This window comes from Pinus tabuliformis, chromosome 5_1, assembly GCF_031772625.1.
Source record: "Pinus tabuliformis cultivar Carrire ecotype Pingquan chromosome 5_1, CPIR1, whole genome shotgun sequence".
Lineage (NCBI taxonomy): Eukaryota > Viridiplantae > Streptophyta > Pinopsida > Pinales > Pinaceae > Pinus > Pinus tabuliformis.
The window spans coordinates 787,360,215-787,381,178 of record NC_142305.1 but is presented as its reverse complement, the minus strand read 5'-3'; the positions used below and the strand labels follow the sequence as shown (position 1 = coordinate 787,381,178).

Below are 20,964 nucleotides of genomic sequence, written 5' to 3'. Positions count from 1 at the left end.
GTTCATGAGCATCTACGTGCTCCTTCTCTCTTGCTTCTACGACTTCTTCACAAACATCATCCACTTCAGTGCTCCCCCTTGCACCAAAACTCCTTTCAAGGGTATCCCAGGCCTCCTTGATTGTCTTGCCTTTTGAAATCACAGGAAGAATTTTGTCATGTACAGAGTCTTTTATGCATTTCAATGCAAAGACATCTTTTTGCCTCTTCACTTCTAGATCTAAAAAGATTTCAACCATCTCTTATTGTCGCTTTGACCTTCTTAGCCTCTTGGCTTTTCCCATTTGAGCACAGATAAAATGCGGCTCACAAAGAAATCAAACTTCAAACATAGTGACTATACCTCTATGGTAGCTTCTTTGCTGCTTAACTTCAACAAAATAGATAAATCTACAAATTGTTTACAAATCCAATACTTTCTCAAAAACTTTCACAAATCCTTTTGTAAAAATCCTTTTACAACTCATTTGAATGTCTATTATTACTTTCTTTTTATTCTTAAACACTATGAACAAATCCCTTTTAAAAAAAATAAAAAATATGAACGAAGCTCCTTTTTAAACAATAAATGCCCCTCCTTTTTTCTTAAAAAAAAATCATTTTCAGAACTCGTTAAAATTCATTTTTCTTTTAAAATGGGTTTACTCCCTTTTTAAATCATATGTTTCCAAAAATTTTATTAAACAAACATATTTGGTATGGGAGTAGTCTACGTAGGCGGAAGAATGGGCCGGTTTCCGTCACCGCCCGGAAAAACCTCCGGCTTCGGCCACCGGAAATTCCTCCGCCCAGCTCCGCTACCTGCCGCGAGCTCCGCCCAGCGCTGCCGCGAACTCCGCCCAGTACAATTTCGTAGACTTCCACATACTAACAATCATGGATGCCTGGGGCAATGGTAGCGCGTCTGACTCCAGTTTACAAGGTTACGTGTTCGATTCTTGTGAGTTCGTTTATTTTACCAGACCGTTTGTTTTACCAGGCTGTTCCAGACAGGACCTCCTATCAATCTACCATTCACCCCCGTTTTGTGGAGTTTGTCAGTCCACAGTGGTTTTCCTTAATGTTGTTGGCCCCTAAGCCATTTGAAAAATCTAAAACATGCTAGCAGATATAAAATCACTAGCATATGCTTTGTCATCCTCGGCCTTGGAAATGACACACACATCTGCAAATGTTTATGGGATATGTGATTTTCGTGGTACATGTTTAAAGGCAACATTATAGAGTTGTGTATAAAGGATCCATGAACTACCTGCAGTGGTCCCAAGCTAAAGGTGAGAAAGTCATTAAATGATGACAACTCTGTAGAGGAGCAGCAGCAAATAAGTAATGGAATTGGAATGCTGCAAATCAGAATAATTAACTCTTAAAGACAGAAATTAAGGAGCCCTGCGGTGCATTGCAGCCATTTTGGATTGCATAAAAGCGGTACCTTTAATGATATTATTATGAATAGCAATTGTTGGGGATGGTTTCATGCATTGCTGTTGCAGTTAAAGTTGCTTGGTCTTATTTCAGTTTTTAATACGGTTGCCACAGTGGTTGAAGGAGCATTGCCAAGCCAAAGAACAGTAACCTCAATGGAGAAGCAATGCAGGAGTGTTAATAATAAAACAGAGATATGGAACAGCCTGGTAATTATTTTCCATAGAAGGTCCTGTCTGGAACAGCCTGGGAAAACAAACGGTCTGGTAAAATAAACGAACTCACAAGAATCGAACACATAACCTTGTAAACTGGAGTCAGACGCGCTACCATTGCGCCACACATCCATGTTTGTTAGTATGTGGAAGTCTACGAAATTGAACTGGGCGGAGTTCGCGGCGGGTGGCGGAGCTAGGCGGAGGAATTTCCGACGGCCGGAGCCGGAGGTTTTTCCGGGCGGTGACGGAAACCGGCCCATTCTTCCGCCTATGTAGATTACTCCTTTGGTATGAGTCACGAGTACCTTTGTTAAAACTCGTGAAGTTTTGACTTTTCAAACAAAAACCTCTAGGTTTTGTCATGTACCTTTGCAGTACCGCGTAAATTACTATAACGCACTATGCATCATTAGGGTAAGTATTGTCGACTAATGCTATTCTTAAACCTTCTCTGTTGCGTTATAACGCTTAACGCTGATTTTTAAAGTGCTCATCTACGTTACCCACTGTACCCAAATAACACACAGCATTATCACAACACCCTTTTTTGTAAATCTGATTTTGAGCTTCTGTTTCACCTTTGCCTTCACTGGCTTAGCCATAGCTGGCTTCCTCGTTATCTTGCTTCTTCCCAGGGTTCTTCAAACTTACGCTGCTCTTTCAAAGAGTCGTGCGCTTTTTCTATGCTTCTTCGCAATAGGCTTCGTCAAACTTTTGCTATTCTATCAAAGAGTCTTATGCTAGCTCGGTTATTCTCTCTGCTTCTCTCTTCGCTCACATTGTTGCTCTCTCCAGGAGTCTTATGCAAACTGAACTGATCTCTGTTGCTCTGTTAAAAAGTCTTACGCAGTCTAAGCTCTGATACCATGAAAAAAATTGAAGGGAACAAGACAATGGAGCAGATTACTTTCTCTTCTCAGTGTTACAAATCACTTAAATAAGATTACATTGGAAACATCAGTGATAAATGATTGGAGTCAAGCTCGACTAAACTGGCCTTAACTGAAACTAAACTGGGACACTAAGAGGGACGGTTTTGACACCTAACAAGTGGTTGGGATTAGAGTCTCAATTGAAGGGAACAAGAGGATGGAACAGAGGACTTGCTCTTCTCAATATTACAAATCACTTAAATAAGATTACATTAGAAACATTAATAATAAATGACTGGAATCAAGCTCGACTAAATTGGACTTAACTGAAACTAAACTGGGACACTAAAAAGGACCTCTTTGACACCTAACAGGTGGTTGGGATTAGATTCTCCAACAAGGCAAAGGCCATCTAAATGGGGAGAAACATGATGCAGTTTCCCATGATTCACTACATCACCTTCGCGAAGCTGCCTCGTATTGTTACCAGGTAAGACGACAAGACCTCCTTTTCTTAGAATCAAACTCGAGAGTCAAAGTTAATCAAAATTTAATAAAAAATAATTCCATTGACAATGTCTGGTTTTAAAGTATCTATGTATTCATTCTTGTCCATGATTGCAAAGCAGTGAATCTGGCGACATAAAACAATCTGAAACAACTACCAAAGAATTTTTGAGCGTTCTAGGAGATGTGGCAAAGTCTGCTGAAAACTCACAGGATAATGAGAAAATTAACGAAAGTATGTACAAAGTCTTACAGGAAGCCCGAGCGTTAGTTACCTCCTCTGATTGGCCAGGTTCAATTACTTTTTATTTTTCTGTTTTTGGAATACAAAGCTCCTGTAATGATTTAGTTAACCAGTAAATATACATTGAGCATATTATACCCAAAAAAAACGTTGCAAATGTGGCACCCCTGGCACTGGTGAAAGTCAATTTCCAAAATCATGACTGCAAATGCGGCACCTCAAAGCCCTCCGACCTCATGCATTCTCTAAGCCCTGTGGTGGTCCTCACCCATGACATTGAATCATAACTATGTGATTTTCTTACCCAATGTAAAAGACATCAACGACCGTAAACGCCATATTTATATGCAAATTGGGGTTAACAATAACATTGAACAACATTTTCAATGCAGATACAGGGTGGTTCAAAGCAGAACCAAACATTTGATAGTTATGCCCTCAATATTAGCGGATTCGAGTCTCTGCCACTAACGTCTATAAAGTAGGTAGTGCGATATAATGGCAGCGATAGAAGTAGAGAGCGTTTCGACATTGCAGGATGGCTAGGTGAAATGAGTGTTAGCAATCAAGACTTTGCGGTTGTGAAAATGGGATTCAAACATATGACCGGAGAGATGATGAATACGAGAGGAACATGATTCATGTGTCTCATTGATGAGCTCTTCTTGCAGTGTTCTTCGGAATTACTTGAAAAGTTAAAGGGGAATGCCTGCAATTCCTTCAGACTCTCAAGGATCAAGGTCATGTCTTCGTCCATCAATGGTAAGGCATCGCACATAATCGATATTTCTATGGGAAAAAAATGGTCATATTGTAATAGGATCAAGAAAACTAGTTTTCCGGGATTTGGTCGTCGGTGATCAATCACTAGCGAAAAAATCTTGTCAAACTGATTGGGTTTACATGTGGCATGAGCAAGCAACTGCATAGGAGACCCTAAGCACCTTACTTCAAAATTGGAGAATAACTGGAGTTCAACCATGTGAATTCATCAATATTCTGAACTTGAATAGTAGCATTACCAGGAGGATTTGCTAAAAACCACATACACATGGCCGCATAGTTTAACTTGTCAGTGACTAGGTGAAGCACAATTTTTTATGTTTCCTGTCAAACATTTAAAATGCAGGAAACGCACAAACAACTCATCATGTTAATAATACCAGATGCAAGTAAAGGTAATTCCATTTAGAAAGTAGAAAATCCACAAAGACAATGATTGGCCCTTCTTATACCTTAGAATGAAATACAGTAGAGTTCACAACAAGTGCTGATGCAAGTATATTGTCAGAAAATATGACATGGTGGTAAAAACTTCGATCATCCAACTTCCCTTTCTTCGGAAATTCTTGCTAGTTTGGTGTCAATGCATAGTACTCTGCGGTCAAGCGCATCGGTAAACAATGAAGGCCTTTAGGAAATCTTCTAGCAGCAAGCTGAATCAAGAAGGTACCGTACTTCTTGTGCACACGAAGTTGTTCTTCTGTAGGGTGCATCACAACTCGAAATTTTTTAACCAGAGCAGAACAATCATTAAAAATCTTGTTGGCTTTAAAAAGAGTGCTCTCCATGGATCTTATTCTCTCATGGGATTTTCTTGAAAGTTCAGTGTCCTGTCAAACTGATTGGGTTTGCATGTGGCATGAGCAAGCAACTGCACGAGAGACACTAAGCACCTTACATAACATTTAAATGCTATGTATCCTCACAAGCCATAAACATACATCTCAACACACACTATCAAAATGAGCACCTTACATAACATTTAAATGCTATGTAGCCTCACATGCAATAAAAATCTCAATACATAGTATCAATATGTTATGTGTAATATAGATAGGATAATTTCCATTTTTATTATATTATAATGCATCGACAATTTACCCACATTTGGATCTACTTGTTTTGAATTTCAGTACATGTACAGTAGATCTTTGAGATCTTTGATTATTCAATGTTATTAAATGTGGTCATAGTGTTAATGTTAAGTGTTTTCCTTGATGTGAATATCATTTTTTTTTGTAGATGAGTCACATATTTACCATGTCAACATCATTGATAATTAGCCATGAAATAGATGCTTTCTACATGGGTTTTGTTAATCTATCGATGTTTGACGGTTGGAGAATTGTCTAATCACTGGATCATAAAAGTTTAGCTACTTTTATGAAAATCTTAATTCTTAATTTCTTAGAAACATTTGATTTTTGTAGATATCCCATTAGAAGAATTTTTTATTTTTATTTTTTTTATTTTTTTAATTTCTTTGTTTGTAACTTCAGTTAATTGGGCTATTGTTTACATGGGTTCTTGTCTTTCAAGAATGTCTTCGTTGTAGGTTCTTCAGTCTTTGTTGAATTGTCTATGTTGCTAATAGTTTTAAGTAAAACAATAGTTTCAATCCATTTCATGATGGGAAAGTACTTTGGCCAGTGTTCTGGAAAGGTTACAATAAGTGTTGTGTGTGAACATCTACATCTACATCTCAATCTTTCAATCTTTTGTTTATGCTCTTTCATGAAGTGAGGAAAGCGGCTCACCTTCCTTCAAAGATGAAATTTACAGATAATGAGGTTGGAAAAATTGATGGGCGCTTCAGTGAAAATGACATAGGTGTATTTTGTGGTTTTGTTGGCTTATGGAATATCATACATGGTTTCCAGATCTAAATGCAGAAAAAAAATGATGCAAGTGGTATAGAGCTCCCAGAAATAAATAATCTTGTAAGATCAACGATGGTGATTTGTTCTGGATCTGACAGTGAAGAATTGCACAAAGAGGATCCAAATAAAACATCATATACAAATGTTGAAATAACAACATTAAGTGTTTATTACTGGATTTTAACAACAATTCTAGGACTTTCTTATACCTTATTTGTTAATCTATATTCTTACTCTGTCCAACTTTATGCATAAGAAGTCCACAAGCTCCATACTAAACTATTTTGTTATTCTGTATTAAACCAAATAATGTATGTTACCCATTTATCTCAGTGTGATTTCTAATCTGAGTTTTATTCTTATTTGATGAACATGTTGCAGTCCAAACTCCACCACAAAATGGAGAACAACATTCTTCATATGCAGTAGGGTTATTAACTTTCGTAACACCATTGGTTATTGGCTATTTCTCTTGCTCTTAGAGCTCCACTAAGAGGAGAATGCCTAATGGAATCCTTTTATGTATGTGAGCCATTCAAGTATCCATCCATATCTCATATATCAGTTTATATTATTATTGTATCATTTCGGTTTACTTAAAACTGTTTATTGTGAGTGATTTACACTTTGTGATCATGCAAACTTAAAAAATGAATAAACCCTGAAACCAAGAAATTGTTGTCTTTCTCATGTTTATGTAGATCACTTCAAAGGAACAAATATTTGTCCCACCGAGATCCATTATCATATATAATTTGGCAATTTGTTTGAAAAGACACAAAAATCATGTTTTACGGCATGGAGCTGCAATTTTCCATCTTGGATCTCTATTGCCCTTGTCTGTCGAGCTCATTCTCCCTCTTCTCCATGGCTTTGATGCATTCATGGAGAATGCCTTTTTCCCTAATCAAGTTTTGGTCATTCATGTTGTCCTTGTTATTGAAACAGTGAAGGGCGAGTTGTACGAGCATCTAGTAGCACTCCACATCTACAAATATCTCCTTGAGGACATTACATACGTCTAGGATCTTAACACTATCATCCAGATAGTCACTGATCGTTTTTTCATCCTTTTCATCCAGCCAATCTAGGTTGACAACGTGATCAAAACTAACGCACCAACTGAGCCTTCCATTTACAACAATTAAAAGTCTTTTTCCCAGAGGAAAAATTTCAGACTAAGGCCAAATTCAAGGGCCTAGCTTTAGTATTTAGCATGATTTAATCTACTCCCTATATATAGGTACTTGGGGAGTCTAACCGTTAATCATTGTACCCTTTTAGGAGAGTAACTATTATTATATATGATTATATTGGTGAGGTCTTTCCTTCCATATAATTGGATTCTCTTAATCACAATTAGAAGAAACCACAAAATGGGGTTGATCCGAGTAAATAGATCAACTAAGGAGATATCAAGCGATCTATGTGTTAGAAGGGTTAGGCTCTTTCTTAAATCCCACTCTACCTTTGGTTGTCTAGACGATAATTGTGAGACCCCTATACCTAAGAAATTGAAACAATGGGTCCAACAAACGCTTGGTTCCCAAGTGGAAGTTGACCTCAAAATCAAGCTTTAGTTTAGTATTGCGCAGATTTTGTAGTACATACAGTGTTTAGGTGTAGACTAACCTCAAAATCAAGGTCTTAATTCAATTATTTCGCAGGGCCCATTTTACAACAAGTATCCATAATGGTCACTGCCAGATGCAACAAGCAACTTAGAACTCATATGTTCCTCATTCTTAACTGAACTTAAAAGTACCCACAAATATACAAAAATCATCAAGAATTGTAAGTTGTTAAACAAGAGAGCATCCAAAATAGTCCTTTCTTCATGCACATAGAAAAGATATATCATAGGAAATCTGATATTGACATCAACGAATCTTCCAGGATATCAGAAAATGCCATCTCAACTTTCCAGTGAAAATACAAATGTTGGCATTATAACACAACTTCTTGAGGGATCCAATCCTTAAACACACATAATTGTCCAAAGCAGCTTAACATAAGGATCCGACAGTCACCTCAAACTGAAATAGCATTTGATAGCTAGAACTTTAGGCCTATTTGTAACTGAGATTATGGCCAACATGTCTTTTCCCTTTCTTTGGGACCCTGACAAAAAGTAAGAAGGAAAAATGGAAGGAACTTGCCTTTGATATATTAGATGACCAACAAGATATTACTTGTGGAAAGGAAATGGTAGAATCTTTGTTTCAAGATCCTATTGGCTCAGGTACCCATAATGTTGTTATGAGTTCCTATTGATGTGCATATTAGGAATAGATTTAGATGGCTCTGTACTATTGTTTATATTCAGTACAATTAATGCATAGTCTAGATTTGATGGAACTTTACACATATGTGGACATGAAGAATTGGAATTGAGAATAAAGAATGCAATTGGCTTAGCTTAGTGCAAACACCACCCACTACCCAGTCCCATCATATATTTCTTGGGAAAAAATGGTGGAGCTAATTGGGTCTGTGAAGTTAAATTTGATAATATTAACAGGTTTTCAATGGACAACACTAAGGGTGGTTATTAAATTGTTCCTATTTTCATGGATAAGTTAGTTGTTCACATTGCAAAGAACCTTACGAGCTTGCCAAACATTAAGGCATTGCAAATTGGCACATCTTCAGGGATTATTTTAGTTTCAAGTCCGCTGAATTCATAAAATTATTGCAACCTGGGGCATCCTTAAGGATCGTTTTAGCTTCAAACCTCATAATTTATTAAGGATTGATGGGTCTCTAAAGATATTTGATGGGTTTCTCTTGAAACTCAGACTCCAAAAACATACATTGTTTTCTCCCTAATCCAAAAAACATAAGATATTAAGTATGGTAGAGGATTAAATTAATTATTGTCCAATTTTTTTCTCCTTCATATCTAGTCACTAGAATGTCATTTAAGAGTTGAGTGCAGAAAATGGCTTATTCTAACTCGAGTTAACTATTGTTGTAGATTTCTTTGGTTTCTTGAGTGCAAGAGCATATGATGATGAGGTAAGAAAGTAGGTAGCAGAGATTGGTGTAGCGAACATTGGCCAGAAGCTTGTGAATTCAAGGGAATGACCCTCAACCTTCAAGAAGCCTACAATGACATTGGAGGCTTCTTGAATATGGAAACATGTTGATCTAGGAGCAAGAGAATGTCAAGCATGTGAAATTGGAAAAGAAGTTTCTAAGGGATGCTAATGAGGATGCTATTATAAATGGTATCTTTTAGCGTTGGTGTTTTTCCTTCTATAAGATCTTCTCAAATCTTCCATTCCTTCGATGTACCTTTGCACCTTCAGGGGAAATTTCTAGTAATGTTAACGTTGTTTTTTCCCATCCCTCTCCTCTATCAACCTGACAAGCATCAACGCCACTTACTCTTCAAATGACATAGCAAACAAAAAGGTGGTCAATATCTCTTCACACGAGCTAACTAATGAAGAAATTGAAGTGTCAAGTAGAGGCACAGGGTTTTTCGTTGCTCTAAGACACATTTCGTTTGAAAGCATTATTTGTAGTGGGGAGGATGGTATTCAAGGATTAAGTGATGTAGATAAAGAACATGTACGACAAGACTGCACACTCATTATGACAAAAGTAAAACCTCCCTAAGTACAATTTAAGTCATAGACAATTGATGGTTCTTAAAAACTTATGATAACATTGGTATCTTAAAAGTTGATAAAGGTGGAGCCACATTAGTCATGAACAAAGATGACAGCTCCAAAATGAGTAGAGGTAGCTATAAAAAGCTGCAAAACAATCCCATTTCCAATGCTATCAAAGAGGTGAAATAAACAATCAAGGAATCTAATCTTGATGATAATTTAAAGAAGAAATTAACTCCTTGCAGTGAGATCACCCCTAGGATTTATGGTCTTCATAAAATACACAAAGAAGGAGTTCCATTAAATCCTATTGTAAACACCATTAGCTCCCTCACATATTTGTTGGCAAAATATGTAGCTGGTATCTTTAACCCTCTTGTTGGTAACTTAGATCCCTTCATTAAGGATTCCAAGCACTTTGTTGATATGATTAAATAAGACAAATGTGACCCTAATGATATGATCAAATTTTACATAGTTTCATTAGTTTCATTATTCACCAAAATTCCTCTTGATGAAGCTTTACATGTGGTAAAAAATGTCACTGACCCTGAAACTGTTAGATTTACAAAAATTTTCCTTAGAACAACCTTTTTCAATTTCAAGGTGAATACTTTGAGCAAGCTATCAGAGTAGCAATGGGATTTCCTCTATCACCCATTGTAGTCAATATTTACATGGATATGTTTGTGAAGAAATCCATTGACACTTACCCCCTAAAACCAAAATGATGGAAGAGGCATGTTGATGACACTAAACTGAAATGGCCACATGGAAATTTTGAACTAATTTTTTTTTGGGAACATCTAACTGGAATATGATGACATTAAATTCACCATGGAACTTGAATCCTCTTCTTGGATGTTCTACTCACCAAAAACTAGGATGGAAGCATTAGACATCATGTATTCAGAAAGAAAATACACACTGATAGTTATCTTTATGTTGATTGTCACCACCATCTAGCATAAAATATGGGGATCCTAGACACACTTATCACTAGGGCCTCAAGAATATCATAAAAAGAGAATTTCAGACAACAAATTGATCACTTGTCTAAAATCTTCCTAGATATTGACTATAGTTACAAAGAGATTTATGGATCCATCAAAAAAGAAAATAAGACCTCCCCCCTCCCCCATTTCCCAATCCTCTAATGGGTAAGCATTCCTCTCATACATTTGAGGTACCATTGAAAGCATCACAAAAGTCTTAGAAAAAATGGAATTACAACGCCATTAAAAGCCCTCGAGACTATTTGACACAAAATGAGATCTATCAAATATAAGATTGACCATTTGCAACTCAAAGGAGTGTATAAGACAAACTTCTCTTGTAGAATGTGTTACATTGGTGAGACTATTCGTTCATTCAAAATATGACTCAAAGCATAAATAAATAAAGAATACACTCCTCCACTCTTGCAGAACTAGAGAAATTTTTAGGGGCATAATTTCACAAATGGGCTATTTTTTGTACATTTTATGAAAAAAAACATTCACCAATTTGGTTTAAAAATTGCCTATTTTTTACATATATATGACTAAATGGATGATATTCGCCAAAAATTTACCAATTTTAATATTAAATTACGTGTTTTTTATTGAATATTCGCTTACATTCTATACGTATGAATTTTCAAACCATAATAGTCGCCTACAATACTATATATAGGAAAATATTTAAATCCTTAAAAATACACTATGCAAAACATTTTTCTAAGACTAAACACCACTTATGCCTTGAAAACACTAACTTGATCATTGCTAAGGGCGGTGACTATTTCAAACACAATTTTTGAGAAGCATTAGAAATCATAAAACATCCCAACATTCTCAACATGGATGGGAAAGTAGAGGTAAGTAGGAGTTGGATCCCTTTTCTCTCACAAAACTAATCCCACCTTTCCTGTCTCTTTTTATTTCTCTCTTCTTTTTTCTCTCATTTTTCCACTCCCTTTTCTATTTTTCCTCCTCCCCTCTTCTTAATTCCTTTCTTTTTTCATCTCCCCGCCCCACCCCCATCCCCTTCCTGGTTTTCTTTATCCATTTGTGGGGCATGGTTTTCCTATTGTTTTCCCCCCTTTTACCTCTTTGATTTGTCTTTCTTTCCCTTACCTATTCTTTCTTCTCTTCAACTCCTTATTATTTTCTTCTTGCTTTCTTAGCTTCCTTTTAAGTGTCTCCTTCTTTAATCATTTTATTGGTTTTCCATTTTTATTGTTTTTTTTGTGCTTCTTTATAATTAATTTTATTATTTATTTTGATTTGTAATTTTGGGGTTTCTTTATTTCTTTTTATTTTATTATATTTTCTTCATTCTTTTGTTTACCCGTTTATTAACTTTATCTCTCTTTATTTTTTTATGTTTCTTTTTTTTTTTTTTTTCTTTTTGTTTTAGTATTTTTTCCTTCCCTTTTGTCCTCCTTTTGTTTCGGGTCTCTTTTTTCCCTCTATTTCTTTTAGGTTTTTTAGTCTTTAGGTTTATTTCCTCTCTGTCGACTTCTTCTCTTCTTCTCCTTGGAATTGTCTTTGGTAATTTTTTTGTTTTCCTTTGGCTGACCTTTTACCATCTCTCTCCCTTGTTTTTATTTTTATTTATTTTACCTTCCAACCTAACCTTCTCTCAATAGTTTTTCCTGATGATGAGTCTTGTTTGTGACTCAAAGCATCGAACATCAAAAACGCCAATTGTGGATTTATCTCCAATATAATATTTTGTAAAACACCATATAATTAAAAGTAGTACAAATGCAACTATAAGAGTTATTGAAGAAAGGATACATATGCCCAAGTATTTCACCATGAAGAGCAACAATTATTTTTTTGAAAAAGAATGATGGAACATTGTGGTTGTGTATTTATTTTAGGCAACTAAATAATGCCATAATGAAGAATAAATACCCTCTACCTAGAATTGATGCGCTCTTTGATCAATTAAGAGGAGAAAAGATATTTTCAAAAATAGACCTGAGATTAGGATATCACTATGAGAATTAAGAAAGAAGATATTAATAAGACAACTTTTAGAACCATGTATGGCCATTATGAACTTGTAGTAGTGCCTTTTAGATTAACCAATGCATCAATTGTCTTTATGTGCTTAATGAATGACACGTTCATAAAATTTGGATAGGTTTTTCATCATGTTCTTGGATAACATTCTTACCCATTCTAAGTTAGAGGAACAATGGGGACATCACTTGAGATTGAAAGTGAAGAGGGAGTGTCAACAATAAGCCAATTTAAGAAAGTTCTCTTTTTACCAAGAGAATATTCACTATTTAGGGCACATCATTTCAAAGAAAGGAATAAAAATGGATCTAGATATGTTTTAAGCCTTTAGAGAATGGCCAACATTAAAAAATTCTTTAGAAGTTAGATATTTCATGGAACTTGCAAGTTATTACAGGAAATGTATTAAGGGTTATAAGGGATTGTTCATCCTATCACTTCTTTACAAAAAAGGGAACTAAGTTTTCAAGGGCAATTGAGTTTGAAGAAAGTTTTCAGTTATTGAAAGATTTTCTTACTAATGAAGTTATTTTAAAAATTGTTGACCTAAATGAAGATTTTGTGGTATGCATAGATACATGTAAAGGAGGACTTGGTGGATTTCTTACTCAAAATGGGAATTTCATCAAATCTTAAAGAAAATGAGGTCAATTATGCCACACATGAGTTCGAGTGAGCTTGTTATCATAGTACATGCATTGAAAATTTGGAGAAATTACTTAATTTAGAATAAATTTGAATTGAGGATAGACCACAATGGTATGAAATATTTGTTTGAACAACAAACTCTAAATGCTAGAAAAACAAGATGGGGTTTTTAAATGAATATGACTTTGAAATCAAGCATATCAAAGGGAAGAAGAATAATTTTTTTGATGTGGTAAGTAGAAGGGAACATGGCATGCATGTTATTGCCATCAATATGCATACATCATATTTAAAGGTAAAATATTTTAACATTCGTTGCTACAAACCACTATAAGTAAAAAAGGGCTTACAAAAGGAAGATGCACAATAGAATTTGAAAGAGTATCAACTAAAGGAATATGGAAGATGGAATACTTATTCATACAAATAGAGTGTATATTCCTAATTTTGAAGAATTGAGAAAGCTAGTGTTAAAGGAAATGCATAATGTTTTGTATGCAGGACATCTTGTTACCAAAAAATGTGTACAACAATAAGAAGTCAATATTTTTGGCTAGATATGAAAAGGACGTTGCGTATCATATTTCTAGGTTTATAGAATTTCAAAGAGTGAAGGGTAAGTATAGACACCCAATGGGTTTGCTATAATTGTTACTAATTTCAAAGTGGAAGTGGGAAGTGCTAACCATTGATTTTATTAATAAGTTTCCTAGGATAGCAAAACAACATGATTCAATAATGGTAGCAATGGATAAATTGAAAAAGGATGCCCATTTTATTCTAGTGAAACTAATTCATAAGAAAATTAATATTTCAAAAATATACATGGGGAAATTGCTAGGTTGCATGGAATACCTAATGTTTGTTTTAGACAAAGATCCAAAATTTAATTCAAACTTTTGGACGAAGTTTTTTCAAGGATTTGGTACAAATATGAATTTTGGCACAACATATCATCCACTATTAGATGGAAAAATAAAGTGGTTGAGTACATCTTAAAAATGTATGTGATGGATAAGCCATCCAAGTGGGAAGATTAATTGCATTTGGTTGAGTTTCCCTACAATTATGGGTATCAATCATCATTAAAGATGAGCCCATTTGAAGTTATATGTGGCAGAAAATGCAAAACTCCTACGAGTTGGGACAATCCAAGAGATAGAGTAGTACTTGGGCCAAAATTGCTTAAGGAAATGGAAGAAGATATGGTTAAAATTAAGCATAATTTAAAGGTTACAAAAGAAAAATAGAAAAGATATGCATATAAGAGAAAGACATATAGGGAATTTAAAGTGCCAAGAGAGCATGTGAAAGTGAAGCCAAAGAAAATTTCCTTGAAGTTGGGTAGTTGTACTAAGATGGTAGCTATATTTTGTGGTCTTTTTGAAATAATGGACAAGATACGACCAATTGCATATATTTTTACATTTCCTTCTTCCATGAATGTGTCTTTGTTGAAAAACAATTTGCATGCCACTAACCATGTCATTGATTGGATTTTAAATTAGGTGGAGCCACAAGGAGACTTCAAGGTACATCCAATGTGTATACTAGATAGCAAGGTCATGGTTATTCAGAGAAAATCCATCATGTGGTTAAAGGTCCAATGGGCTAGCTATAACCTTGAAGAAGTGACATGGGAAGTATAAGATGCAACACATGAGGCATACTTGCATTTATTTTTCATTTTTTTATAAAATTTTGTATATGTAGACCTACGTGGTGATGTACACTAAGAACAATGCAAAAACGGGGTTGGGGCAGGGGGGGTGGGGTGGGGGGAGGGTGTAGGGGAATGGAATACACAAGTTTTTATCCCTAAGTAAATAATGTATGTTTGTACATGATAAATTACTAAAGATTCTAGAAATGTAATACTTTGTGAATATGCACAACTGACTGTAGATGGACAAGGAGAAGAGTTATAAAGGAACTAGGATTCCATGAGGTTTGAGGGGGCTGGGTGGAATGAAGGAGAGGGGTGGCTAGAAAGGCTAGAACAAATTTTATTATAGTTTGATAATATTATATTTGATTTAGTTTAGAAAATAAGGTACATGAACTTCTTGCTTCGGATGCCACATGGCACATTTTGAGCATTAATATATTAACCATGTTTTTGGATGGTTAGAGGATTCCTCATTCATTCTTTCTCTTGCTTCTTCAAGAAAGGATTTATATAATAGATAGCCATCTATATTTAGCTATGTGTTAATATTGGTTATTGTATAACATGTGAGGATGCTTGAGTGCATGGATGCATTAGCATTGTTGAAAACAAATTCCATGTTTGAGAATCTTTGGAGCCTCCAACATTGAGATTTCATGATTACTAGAAATGGATCCTTGGAAGGGACTGGAATATCATGAGTTACTGCATTGTAGAAAATGGAATTCCTTCCTTAGGTTGTGCATGTTGAAGGGGAAAGAGAGTTGGAAGTTGAGATGGTTACACATTGATTAGTTGATTAAACTATGACAACACGAGATTATGGTGTGATTGTGGAAATTATGAAAGCGTGAATGTATTTACTATTTATAAGGGATTACAACTAGTCTAGGTTCTCTTCATTGTGGATTCATAGCCTAAACTCGATGGTCATCTCCTACTGAGAGATTTGGAGCAACAAAGTCCATGATCAGGTGGAACATCCAACATCTTCAACTAGTTAATATAATCTTTCAAGAAAGATAAATGTTCAGTGTTAATTATATTCATGATCTGTTTACTCTATGCTTATTTACATTTTAATGTTATGATGTTTATTATTTATATTCACGTGGTGATGGGTGTGCTTTTTGTTAATGAATACATGTTTTTTTTATGGTTTGCCTAAGTTTCTCTTTCATGGCATGCTTCTTGAATAATGTAAATTGCATCAAAATAGAGAATATCATAATTTGAAAATTACTTCAATAATGTTACTTCTTGATGTAAGCTATGATTTGGGTACATCGCAGTTTCTTAGATGAAATTTTACTGTGACATTACCCAGTTGGGAGCTAGGTACATTATAAGAAGAAAAGAGGAAGAGGAAGCAATAGAGGATTCAAAGGAATCATACAAGGTTGAGGTGGATGCAAAGATGGAAGAGGAGTATGTAATGGATCATGACCCCCCACTAACACTCAATACAACTTATGCATTTTCCCATAACATCTAAAAATCTCCTTTTGTTGAAATCCTAAAGAAAGGTTCTCATCTTCTCCACTAACAAGGTGAAGGAAAACAAGATGAGAACAAACAAGAAAATAGCAAAATTAAAATATTTTCTTGGGTCACCAATTAACTCCAGACACTATTCTATTTAAGGGATAGAGAACTTCCCAAAAATAGTAATTATGTATTGTTTCTGAACTTCACTATGCAAGAAATTTGTAAGAATTTATTCTTGTGCTCAAGAAACAATAAAAATGAACTATCTTAGAAAAAAACTTGCTTGACTCCCTCCTCTCACGTGTTTTATGGGAGGAGTAAAGTTCTACAACCCAAATTCATCCTTTATAAATTTTGTTTTATCAATCCATTTAGTATAGTGATAGCCATTTTGTAATATAATCTATAACCAATTATGTTAAAAAAAAAAATAAAAAAAAAATAGATTTTCTAATGTAAGAGATGGAAAATTAGCAGTTTTGGGGAAGACTATTGTAATCTACTTCCCCTCCAATTAGAAAAATATTCAACACTGAGGGAAGTCATATTCTATAAAATAACTTAAGAGACAAGCATTCACATCATCAACATTATCTAGTGTAGCTTTGTTAGGGTGGCTATCCTTGTTCCATAATCGTGGTCTACTTGCCCTGTTCTAGAACCAAAAAAATTGATGCACGCATGTAAAACAATAAAACATGGTGATTGAGGGGGTTTTATGCCTTGGAATTGTGTAATCATGGATCCTCTTACGTTGTTCAATAACCAATAAATAAACAAACAAAAGCATAACATTAGACATTGTGATTGGAGTACTACCATAAACTTGCATAATTATGAATCTACTTGCTTTGTTCTAGGGTCTATTAATAAAAAAAACATGTAGAGAAATAAACATAGTAATTGATTTGTTGAGAGGAATGGCCTCCTACTCTTCATCATAAGTTTTACCATAACATCAATTTAAACCTACAATTTTACCATAAAATCAATTTGATAATGGGATTTACTTTCCATTTTAAGTGCCATAACTATCATATTTGGCTCTAGATGCTCTTTTGTGTCTCCTCTATCACTTTCAAATAAAATTGGTTCAATTAATTTATCTCCTTAACCCTTGGATGTGCTTCTCCTCATAAGTAGATGAGATACACACTACAAATATATCTCCCTCTTAAGCCTTTGTCCCTCCTCCAATGGTCTCTACCACAGGGAAAATTGACCATTGCCATGACACGAGTCTCATCCATAACACTCAGGCTTAGGAATTTCATGTTGCAAAGAGCCACAAGCCATGTATGTTGTCATACATTAACATATGTTGTTATAATATACATATACTATAATATTTTTTTTAAATTGTATTAATAATATAAGAGTGAATTAATAAGTGACCTCACTCCACCATTTTTCAATTGAAATTATTCTTCAAATCTAGTAGTAATATCGTCATAAGCTCTACTTGATTGATGGGAAATATGACCATAGACATTGTTGATAGGCATTTTAGTCCAATTTAATAAGGACACATTGTTAGAATTTCAAAAACCAATGAGAAAAACATAGTATATCTTTTCCACAATGGGGAAAAAATGAACTCGCCAAAAAGGATGAGTTTATCTAGAATTATAAGCACCCCACTAGCCCCTACTGGCCTTAACTCTTAACAATTATAACCCCATAAAAACTTTAAGTGTCCTTAACCCTTGACAATAATAACAACTCCACTAACCTCACCGTAACTCCTAATCCATTAATCCCTAACCACTACAAAACTTCTCCCTAATGAATATCACCTCTAACACCATATAAACCCACAAACCACCTAACCTACCTATCCATTTTAATCCCTAATATGGATTCTCCATGTGACCACTCAAATATCTGAACCTTCCTACCATTAGTACAATTATTATCCTAAAATGAGCAAAGAACAATAAAAATTATGTCGTCTATGTTAGAGCATGGGCTAGACACCCCCATCATGGTCCCCATTGCATGTGAGGGTTCTTATGAATTTGTCTTCATATTTTCATGGAGTATATTGATCAAATATAAAGAAATTGGTTTTAAAAAGTTGTACTAGGATGAATGCATGAAGATGGGCTACACTTTTGGGCCAAATGTGATGATGAAATTTCAAGCTTTTCCTCTTTTATCAAATTGAAGCCATCAAAATTCATATAAGAATTGTGAATTTTTATTCGAAATAAAAAGATAAATTGTGGAGAATTATGTTTTTGTCCTAATGATATTTTTTGCAAAAACATTTAGTGTCATATAATATTTCAATTTTCCATTAAATGGAATGCTTGTCCTTGCAAATTTGCATACATATTAAGAGGTATGTGTGTGTTCACGTAGCATAACTTAGTCTAAAATGTGTAATTTTATATATATATATATATATATATATATATATATATATACATGGAGAGAGCTAAGTTTTTTATATTACAAATTTATTTTTTATTATTTTTCAAAGTTGGGGAAGTAATATGTCAACTATTTAAATAAATTGAAAAACCAAGAGTACCCTTTTGAAGAGCACTTACAAACGAAGATAGTGGTATTTTTTTAATTGTTTTTGTTGTGCATATTTCATGATATTGATTTTTTATTCAAACTCTTTAAAATCCTTCAAAACAAATTTCAAGCATTATGTTTAAAATAAATTAGATGAAAAATATCATATGAATTCAAAAATGTCAAACTCATATGCCATTGGATAGAGGATTCCTTCATGAATCCACCATGATCAACTCCACAACCTAAGGACAAATTTTTCCCTAAGTTCGTTAGAGTACAAAATGGTGTTGCAAGAAATTTTGCTGAAGGGGTGCTGAAATTGTGGATTTTACAATTGTTTAAATTTCAAATTCAAATAGATTGACCAAGGGTTTCATAAACCCTTGATTGAGTCATTTACATGGTTAATGGGTCTCGATCGAGCTATATAGCTCAATCAAGCCTCTATAAAAAAATTGTGAATCCCATAATTTAGATTTTAGAATCAATAAAGATCTAAAATTAAAGTTTTTACCACATCTTAAAATTCCAAATTTTATTATAATTTTTGTTATCATGTCATCTAGACACCTTATTAAATTTAACATTAATATTAAAAATTTATTATTATTATTATTGAATTAAATTATGAAATATGATATTAATATAAAAAAATTAATATTAATATATTTTAATGTTAATAGTAAATTTATTAATTTTAGATTAATATAATATTATTAACTTTAATATAATATAAAATTTGTTATATTATAATATATACTATCACAACCACATTAATAAATGTAGTTGATATACACCATAGGCATCAACAAAAGAGTCATACAAGCTGACTCAATATGTTAATTTTATTTAACTTATTTTTTTTTATCAATCTAAAATAACAAAATATATAATGTTTTTAAAATACTGAAGTAATCATAACCTAAAGCTACCTAAAGAAATAAAAATAAACAATTTCAATTGGAAGACATGAAGCGCTCTATGTATCTCTGATGGAGGTAGCCATAACATTAATATTTTGATAAAATTTAGTTAATATTTCCATGGAAAATTATTGTTTTCCCTCCAAGTGAATGTACAACACACATTTGAAATCTTGCATTTTAAATATGTATTATATATAAAAAAAATTAAATTATTGTATGACATCAAAATAGAATAAATTATTTAAACATAATATTTTAATTGTCAAAATATTTAAAAATTTTGAAATATAGAGGAGAGAGAGTGGGAGAGAAGGGTAAAAGAGAGAGGGGGGCACAAATATGGAGAGAGAGAGAGAGAAGGGGGGGGGGGGGGGGGGGGGGGCACAAATATGGAGAGAGAGAGAGAGAGAGAGCGTGTATGTTTGGGGGTGAGATAGAAAGGCAAAGAAGGAGAGATGGATAGAAGGTGGAGAGAGAATGAGAGAGGGAGGGAAATAGTCAATAGAGTTGTAGGACAAATATCGAGAGAGACAAATAGAGAGAGAGAGAGTGAGTGAGTGAATGACGAGGGGGAGAGACAGAGGGAGGTAGGAGATAAATGATGAGAGATAGGACTTGAGAGGGAGGAAGAGAGAGATATGGAGTTGGAGGGGGATAGAGGGAGGAAAGAAGAAAGACATAGAGAGAGATAAAGGTGGAGAGAGAGAGAGAGAGGGAGTGACAAGGGAGATGCAGAGAGAGGGAGAGAGGAGAGTAGGAGGGAAGGAGATAGAGGGAGAGAAGGGGAAGAGAGAGAGAGGGAGAGGGAGGGAGATATAGATAGATATGGAGAAACAATGTGTATATTTGCGGGGTGATATAGAGAGATAAAGAAGGAGATACAGAGGGAGATAGAGATTTAGATGGAAGGGGAGAGAGGGAAGAAGAGAGATATAGAGGGAGGGGGAGAGAGATAGATAGATATGAAGAGAGAGAGTGTGTGTGTCTGGGGGGGTGAGATAGAGAGACAAAGAAGGAGAGATGGAGGGAGATATCAATATAGATGGAGGAGGGAGAGAAAGGGAAGAAAATTGCTTGCAGTAGATGCATTGATTTTAGTGTAGATATGTTGATTTCTAATCGTATTTGATTTCTTGCATTAG

General features: G+C 34.5%; 1 pseudogene; it reads left to right on the top strand.

The window, feature by feature from the left end:
• Positions 1-3,535: 3,535 nt before the first annotated feature.
• LOC149167292 (uncharacterized) lies at positions 3,536-4,031 on the top strand (annotated as a pseudogene).
• The last annotated feature ends 16,933 nt before the right edge of the window (positions 4,032-20,964 follow it).